Raw genomic sequence first — 8,863 nt, forward strand, 5'->3', positions numbered from 1 at the left:
AACTTTATAACCTAGGCAAGCTAAGGCAGAAAAGAGAAAATGAATTTGTTTCCCAATTCCTACTTGGCCTCATGAGCTGTGCTTGATGTTTCTAATGAACTAACCAATCTATTTAAATATCTAAAATATATGACATTGGACAGTCTCACAAATTATTTTGAGATTCAAGAAAAGAACCACAGTAATTTGAATCCAGATTAAAAGAAGCACTTGTGGATCATGTGGATCCTTCACTACCTTGAAATATACTTATTTTCCCTGAGAAAGTGTCTCTTATAAATATAGCACAAGAGAAATAAACCTTTGGAATTGATTTATTTATACAGTAAGAGCCAGAAAATACTAACTGGTTACCTGCTTACCTTTACTCTTCTTGCTCAATTAATAAATGAGGAGGGGGCACCCAATGTCAACAAGTGTATGCATTTGATCCTTGTTGCATTATATAACTCTTAACTAACCATCAGTTCTTAAGAGTGTTACACAACAATACAGATTTTCAAATTTCATTTGCAGATTACTATGGAAGGATAAGAAATCATCCAGCTGATAAAGCTATGGAGTTTTCTCATGTGAACTGAATTTGTGTTTATAAAAATTATCCAACCTTATTCTATTACACAAATAGATACTTATTTTTTGATGGCTCATTGTACTGGCTGGTTTTGTGTGCCAACTTGACACAGGCTGGAGTTATCATAGAGAAGGGAGTTTCAAGTGGGGAAGTGCCTCCATGAGACCCAGCTGTGGGGCATTTTCTCAATTAGTGATCAAGGGGGTAGGACCCCTTGTGGGTGGTGCCATCCCTGAGCTGGAAGTTTTGGGTTCTATAAGAGAGCAGGCTGAGCAAGCCAGAAGAAGCAAGCCAGTAAGAAACATCTCTCCATAACCTCTGCATCAGCTCCTGCTTCCTGACCTGCTTGAGTTCCAGTCCTGACTTCCTCTGGTGATCAACAGCAATGTGGAAGTAAGCCAAATAAACCCTTTCCTCCCCAACTTGCTTCATGGTCATGATGTTTGTGCAGGAAGAGAAACCCTAACTAAGATACTCATCTAATAGTATAGGAGGGATTTCATGGTTCAGATAGTCATCAGTCTACTAATACTTTTTTTCTTCAGCCCAACAGGTAGAACAGGCTGTTTTGATTCATCTATTGTGGTTCATTCAGAAATTCAAATTCATATAAAAAGAGTTAAATACAGTTTCAGATTCTACTTATGTTGTAGGACTGTTTCCAACAATAGACTCATACACATGAACACTTTAACATTCCTGGTTTTATTACAGAAGGAAATAGCAAGCTGATGCATTAACATGCCCAATTTTTACTGCTCCAGAAGAACATTGAGAATGGGCGTGCATCTGTCTTTCCAGATGGATCCACCAAGACACTATGCATTTCTCTCCAGCTCCTCCAGCTCCAGGCCATCAAGGACAAATATAGAGGGCCAGGAGACAGCAAGAGTCACCAGAAAGATGATGGCAAACTTCCAGCTAAAGGGTAAAGGGAGATATTGACCCTATCATCAGAAGGCAAGTCTGCCACCCAGGGCCAAGTTAAGGCCCTATGCACCAAGGCAGAAGTTATTCCACAAAACAGGCAGAGCCCCATGTCACATCACACAAGAGTCTTTTTCGATCTGTTTTGAACTGTGCATCTGTAGTGAGTGCCTCTGAGCATGTGTATTGGTCTTTTGTTCCTCATCCTCCTTTGCTTCATTTTGTAGATTGGATGGCTCCAACTCCTCTTATCTTTATTAATGACTGTGCTTATGACTCAGGTGTGGACTTCCTCCACAACTGTAATAGACTTGTTCATTCATCTGAAGAAGGGACCATAACTGAATTTTTTCTTGGAATTTGTATCATTTTCCATTTTCTTTCTTTTATTTTTTAACTTTCTAGTGGTTTGATGTGAATTTCATATCATGCAATTCTATCTCACTCATCTCCTCCTCTCATGCCCTTGCAACCTCTCCCCCAACGAAGAAGAAAAAAAATATATCATTGTGGAATCTATAGTGTGTCATAGTGTGTCCCACAGTATACCATTTTGTCCACACTTCTTCAATTGCAAATGTTCATTGCAATGACTCATTGGTCTGGTACGAGGCCTCTAGCTTCTGCTACTCTATCAATACTGGAACCTCACAGGAACTCCTCTTGGATATTCTATTGTTGTATTGTGTCATGGAGATCCTGTAGTTTTGGATCTGTAGGACCAGCTCCTTCGTGCACTCCAGCAGTTCATCAGTGGGGCAGATGTTGGAGTAGGCCAATTGAAAGCCCTGGATCTGGGTCTGAGAGATATCTGAGCTGCTCAGCCCATTGGTTTTTGTGTCCTTTGGACGGCTAATCAGCAACCCCAACAACCAAGACGAGCTCTACCCTACTGCCCTAGACCTGAGAGACACTGAGCTGGTGGTTCACTGAGAGGCTCTGAATGTTAGGCTTCTAACTATTCAAATGTTCACAGATCATTTGTCTTTTCTGACACCTACTGACGCACATGTGACACTGCAGCCACATCTACAACATCTCCAGGGGCAAAGCATTTCCCATTTTCATAGGACATCATAGCATTTGTATTTCTATTAAATGCAAATATTGGATTACACTCTACAAGATATCAGAACTACTAATTGTATGTGTCTCTTTTAAAACCATTCTCTAGATTTTTCTTATCAGTATAATGTTACGAATAGTACTGGACATAGTTTGGATCTCTGTTATTGGCAGAGTATTATACACAATGTTTTTACTGTTCTAATATTAATTATGTTTATAATTTGCTTGATTATAGGATACTAATGCATCAAATGTCAACTAGATCTCAACATCTCAACTCAAAAAACACTCTGGATATCCTTCATTTAAAGAATTAAAGGTGTGGGGGCAGTGGTCCACCAATGTAGCCATGTGAGAAGAATTCTGAGTGCTTGTGAGAAAACTCTAAGAAAATAAGAGCCTTGTGACCTCAGTTTCTACAAAACACAGAACTGTTTTTGAATGTGTTTTTGTGCTCCTCCCAGGTGTAGTGGATAGGACTGAGTTTACTTCAGAGGATCCATTATAACTGGCTATTTTTATTTATTTATGTAGCCTCTATGCCAAAGCATGTTTTTGCTGTGTGTGGCCTGACTGCCATGTGAGGCTTGTCCTTGTGGTTGTACACTTTACTCATTTGACTCTTCTTACTCCTCAGAGTATACATGGATTTATGCTCTGAATAAAGTTGGCTATTGCATGAGACTCCATCTCATTTATTGGCTCTACACTCCCAGGTTCCAGAGCCTCTAGAGCAGTTAACAGCAATTAAATTTTCCTGAGAGATTGTAGGTGGAAGTATCGCCTATAGGCTCATGTGTTTGACTATGAGCTGGTGGCAATACTTGGAAGGAGTACATTTAGGAAAGCAAGCACTTAGCACTGTAACCTGGAACTACTTCTCCCTGAGACTTTTGCTCCCTAATCCACTGAGGTGTGAACAAACTGCAAGTTCCCACTGCCACTGACCTGATCTAACCATTGTGTCTTCATATTAGGAGAGGCTGAGATCATCTGAACCATGATCCAAAATAAATCCTTCCTCCTTTAATTATGTTGCTCTTGGCAGTATGCAGTGCCAGTGATACAAAAGTAACTAATATGGAGGTCATAGGGAATGTTGAAAAATGTAAACATAGCAAGAAGCACTGTCTAGGGTAGAAGACCTTCAGAAAGAATGGATCAGGAGTAAAAAAAAAAAAAAATGAAGATGACAGTGGCTGCCTGCCCCTGCTGCAGAGACCCAAGAAGGCATGGTGAAAATGGAGTTTGCAGAGCCCACAATAGCTACAGAACAACTAAGAAAAATAAAAAGTATGTGAAAATGCTTTTTAAAAGCGAGTTCACAAAGCTGAAAGATGGTGGAAGAGAGCCACACTGTGGAGAATGATGAATTTATACCCTTCACCAGATCATCTCAGTCAGCAGACTGCAAGCAGAAAGGTCATGCCAGATGAGCCTTGGGGCTGCTGTCCCTGATGATGGAAATGTGCTGCACCCTGGAGCTTGGAGACACACAGCCCAGCTGCCCTAGTTTGAGCAACTACAGAACATCAGAGATGAAGAACAGTTAATTTTCTAAATTAGACCTCTATGGTCCATGCTGCCCCTGGAGGCCACTTTTGTGTCTGTAGTTGGCTGTGCCTGGCCATATTGAAGCCTGAGGTTCATGAGCATGCCTAGGGTCCTACAGCAGCTCGGGGCCATGTTGAAGACCCTGGCCTGAGTTACCACTGAAGGCCAAGTGGATGTCTGTGGTTTATGTTGCTGCCTGAGTCCATATTGATGTCTGTAGGCCATGTTACCTCTAAAAGCAAAGTTGGTGTGAGTGGTCTGTGTAGCCATCTGAGGCCATGTTGATGTCTGTGGTTTATGCTCCTGCCAGGGCCCATGTCTAGGTCTGTGGTCCTCTTACTGCCAGGGGCTGTGTTGATGTCTGTGGCCCATATTACCACTGAAGGCCATGCAGATGTCTATGGTCTGTACTGCCACCTGAAGCTATGTTGACATCCATGGGCCAGGCTGCTGCCAGATGCCATATTAATGAGTGATCTATGCTGCCACCTGAGGCCATGTTCATGCCCATGGTCCTTGCTGCCACCAGGCATCATATTGATGTGAATGGCCTGTAGTGCCACCTGAAGTCATGTAGATGTCTGTGTGCCATGCTGACACTAAAAGGGCCACGTCTAGTTTTATGATATTTTTGCATCCAGGGGTTTGTGTTGATGTCTGTGGCCCATGCTACCACCAAAGGCCATGTGGATTTTCTGTGCTGTTGCCTCAGGTGGTGTCGATGTCTTTGTGGCATACAGTCAACTGAAGTCATATTGACGTGAGTGGCCTGAGCTGCCACCTGAGGCTGAAAATAGTAAATAAGTTGAAAGCAACCTTATAAAACAAGTATCCTCAATAAATATTGTAAGCACTATGGATTTTAAATTAAAGTCTGTTTACAATGATGTGTAGAGCACTGTTGTCTGGGTTAGTTGGTCAGCTGGAGTTGATGAAATTTCACTCGTTGTAAAACTCTGATATTAAGAATTTTCATAAAGTATCCCTCATACTTTCCACAGTATTTTCTGTGCTACTCAAAAAAGACAGAGCAAAACCTTTGTGGGGGACACAGAGACAGACAAGACAAATGGCACTCATGCTGGCATAGAGACATAGATTTAGACTCATGCTGAAGGGCCCACCTTGAAGGAACCAACTTCACCTTACAAACTCTATTTTGCTTTCAGATTCCATTTTATGATTAACTTGCCCTCTAAATGAATTCAGCTTCTGGAAAAAACTCAACTTTTTCTGGGAGTCATGTTACCCTGGTAACAATCACAATTCCCCCAGGTAAACAACCACTCCACTCCTAATAACCAATCAGTTCTTAGGAAAAAAGTACCTAATATCTAAAATAGAGTTATTGAGCTAGCAACCATTATTCATACCAAGCTGGAATCCTTACTATCCAATAGAAGTACACCAAGCAAATGTCAACCAATCATGCATCTACCAAGTTGGAAAGTCTCTCACTCTGCTACCATGATAAACAAGCAATGCTTGTACCAACTTAGGACCTTCCACACCTTCCTCTGCAGAGGTTAGAGGGTCCTAGCACCAGCTTGAATAAAGACATAACCATGTGTAGTGGCTACTTGTGGTTGTCAACTTCACTATATCTGAAATGAACTACAATCCATAATTAGAAGGCTCACCTGTGGCCCTAATCTGGAGGCTGAGAGATACAAGTTTCTGATCTGAATCTTGGCATGGAGATCGTGAGGCATATTGGCTATGAATCCCAGAAGATTAAGATAGGAAGATATATGAGTTCAAGATCATCTGGGATTAAAGGTGTGGTGGCATAGTGGCTATAAATCTTAGAAGATTAAGATTGGAGGATCTACAAATTCAAGCAAGGTCATCTGGGATTAAAGGTGTGGTGGCACACACCTTTAATCTGGGCCACACCTTTTTGCTGGAGACCTATATAAGGACATTGGAAGAAGGAAGATGCACTCTGCTTCACCTGCTTGCCTTGTGGGACTGAGCAACTGCTGGATCCTTGGACTTCCACTCACAGCTGCTGCCAACCATTGTTGGGAGTTGATTGTTGGGAGTTGGACTACAGACTGTAAGTCATCAATAAATTCCTTTACTACATAGAGACTACTGTAAGTTCAGTGGTTGGCTGCAGATATCTGCCTCTGTATTTGTAAGGTTCTAGCAAGGCCTCTTAGGAGACAGCCATATCAGGCTCCTTTCAGCATGCACTTCTTAGCATCCACAATTGTATTTGGGTTTGGTAACTGTATATGGGATGAATCTCCAGGTGGCACAGTCTCTGGGTGGCCTTTCCTTAAGTCTCTGCTTAACACTTTATCTCCATATTTTCTCCTATGAGTATTTTGTTCTCTTTCTAAGAAGGACCGAAACACCCACACTTTGGTCTTCTTTCTTATTGTGCTTCATGTGGTCTGTGAATTGTATCCTGGTTATTCAGAGCTTATTGGATAATATCCATTTATCAGTGAGTGCATACCATGTGTGTTCTTTTGTGATTGGGTTACCTCACTCAGGATGATATTTTCTGGTTTCATCCATTTGCTGAGTAGTACTCCATTGTGTAAATGTACCACATTTTCTGTATCCATTCCTCTCTTGAAGGACATCTGGGTTCTTTCCAGCCCCTGGCTATTTTAAATAAGGCTGCTACGAACATAGTGAAGTATGAGTTCTTATTACATGTTGGAGCATCTTCTGGCTATATGCCCAGGAATGGTATAGCTAGGTAGTACTATGCCCAGTTTTCTAAGGAACCACCAAACTGATTTCCAGAGTGGTTGTACCAGCTTTCAATCCCACCAGCAATGGAGGAGTATTCCTGTTTCTCCATATCCTCACCAGCATCTGCAGTCCCCTGAGGTTTTTATTTTAGCCATTCTGACTGGTGTGAGGTGGAATCTCAGGGTTGTTTACCTTGGTGTGACTCTATCCAAGCAAGTGAAAGATCTTTATGACAAGAACTTCATGTCTCTGAAGAAAGAAATCAAAGAAGATCTCAGAATATGGAAAGATCTCCCATGTTCATGGATTGGCAGGATTAATATAGTAAAAATGGCCATCTTGCTAAAAGCAATCTCCAGATTCAATGCAATCCCTATCAAAATTCCAAATCAATTCTTCATAGAGATAGAAAGAGCAATTTGCAAATTTATTTGGAATAACAAAAAACCCAGGATAGCCAAAACTAATCTCAACAATAAAAGAATTTCTGGGCAAATCACCATCCCTGACCTGAAGCTGAATTACAAAACAATAGTGATAAAAACTGCATGGTATTGGTACAGAGACAGGCAGGAAGATGAATAGAATAGGACTGAAGACCCAGAAATGAACCCACACACCTACAGTCATTTGATATTTGACAAAGGAGCTAAAACCATCCAGTGGAAAAAAGACAGCATTTTTAAAAAATGGTACAGGTTCAACTGGTGGTCAGCATGTAGAAAAATGCATATTGACCCATTCTTATCTACTTATATAAAGCTCAAGTCCAAATGGATCAAGAACCTCCACATAAAACCAAATACACTGAAACTTATAGAGGAGAAAATAGGGAAGAGCCTCGAACACATGGGCACAGGGGAAAAATTCCTGAACAGAACACCAATGGCTTATGCTCTAAGATCAAGAATTGACAATAAGACTTCATAAAATTGCAAAGCTTCTATAAGGCAAAGGACACTGTCAATAAGACAAAAAGACAACCAACTGATTGGGGAAAGACTGTTACCAGTCTTACATCCAATAGAGGGCTAATATCCAATATATACAAAGAACTCAATAAATTAAACTCCAAAGAATCAAAAAACCCTATTTAAAAATGGGGTACAGAGCTAAACAAAGAATTTTCAACTGAGGAATTTCAAAAATACTAGCCCCTACCTTTTTGTTCCATAACCTCGAGTGTAGTATCCAATGACAACACCTTCTACTGCCCCATTGCCCCTCCTGATGCTAGTCTCTTCCAGATTTTTCAGAATGTGCTGAAACACTACTAAAGTAGGTTCTGAGAGACTCAAACAGAAGAAAGAATGAAGAGTTGTTGCTGAGTGGTTTTGTTTTCTTTGTTTTTTTTTTTTTTTAAATGCCAGACCTATTGGCCTCATTGGGAAAGATGTGCCTAATCCTGTAAAGACCTGATGCCCCAGGCAGAGCACCCTCTAAGAGGCAAAGGGGAACAATGGAGAGGAGAACTCTATGAGGGGGGACCAGAAAGGGGACAACATTTGGAATGAAAATAAATAAAATATTTAATTAATTTAAAAAAATACCAGACCTGGAATTAGCATTCTACCCTTTGTGGCCTATGACCATGTACTGTGTTGACAGATGGGAAAAAAATAAAAAGTATATGTTACCCTTTAAAACAGTCCATCACATCCTATCACTTGAAACATGTATGTGCTCAGAACAGATGCTATTGAACATGGAGGTGTATTTTTGGCACTGGATAGTCACACACCGAATCTTTCCTTGAATGTGGCTGAGGGGAGAACAGTAGGTGATGACTATACTGATCCTCTATGCATACATTTGTTCTACTCTATCTTGTGGGATTTATGCATCTAACTCTTGTACCTCTCCTCTCTCCTTTCCTATTTTTGAATATGATTAAAAGCTAAATCTAGGTAACTCCATGTAAGTATGGTTCAGGATATATAATTGGCAACATAGAAAATTAGCAAGATGTTACTTCTCTTACAGAATTTTTTGTTTACTAAATTGTGGATCAAAACTTTTTGCTTATAG

General features: G+C 40.7%; 1 pseudogene; it reads right to left on the reverse strand.

Moving 5' to 3' along the window:
• Positions 1–2,461: 2,461 nt before the first annotated feature.
• On the reverse strand, positions 2,462–2,552 carry LOC116089650 (annotated as a pseudogene).
• Positions 2,553–8,863: the final 6,311 nt, after the last annotated feature.

This window comes from Mastomys coucha, unplaced genomic scaffold (genome assembly GCF_008632895.1).
Source record: "Mastomys coucha isolate ucsf_1 unplaced genomic scaffold, UCSF_Mcou_1 pScaffold14, whole genome shotgun sequence".
Classification (NCBI taxonomy): domain Eukaryota; kingdom Metazoa; phylum Chordata; class Mammalia; order Rodentia; family Muridae; genus Mastomys; species Mastomys coucha.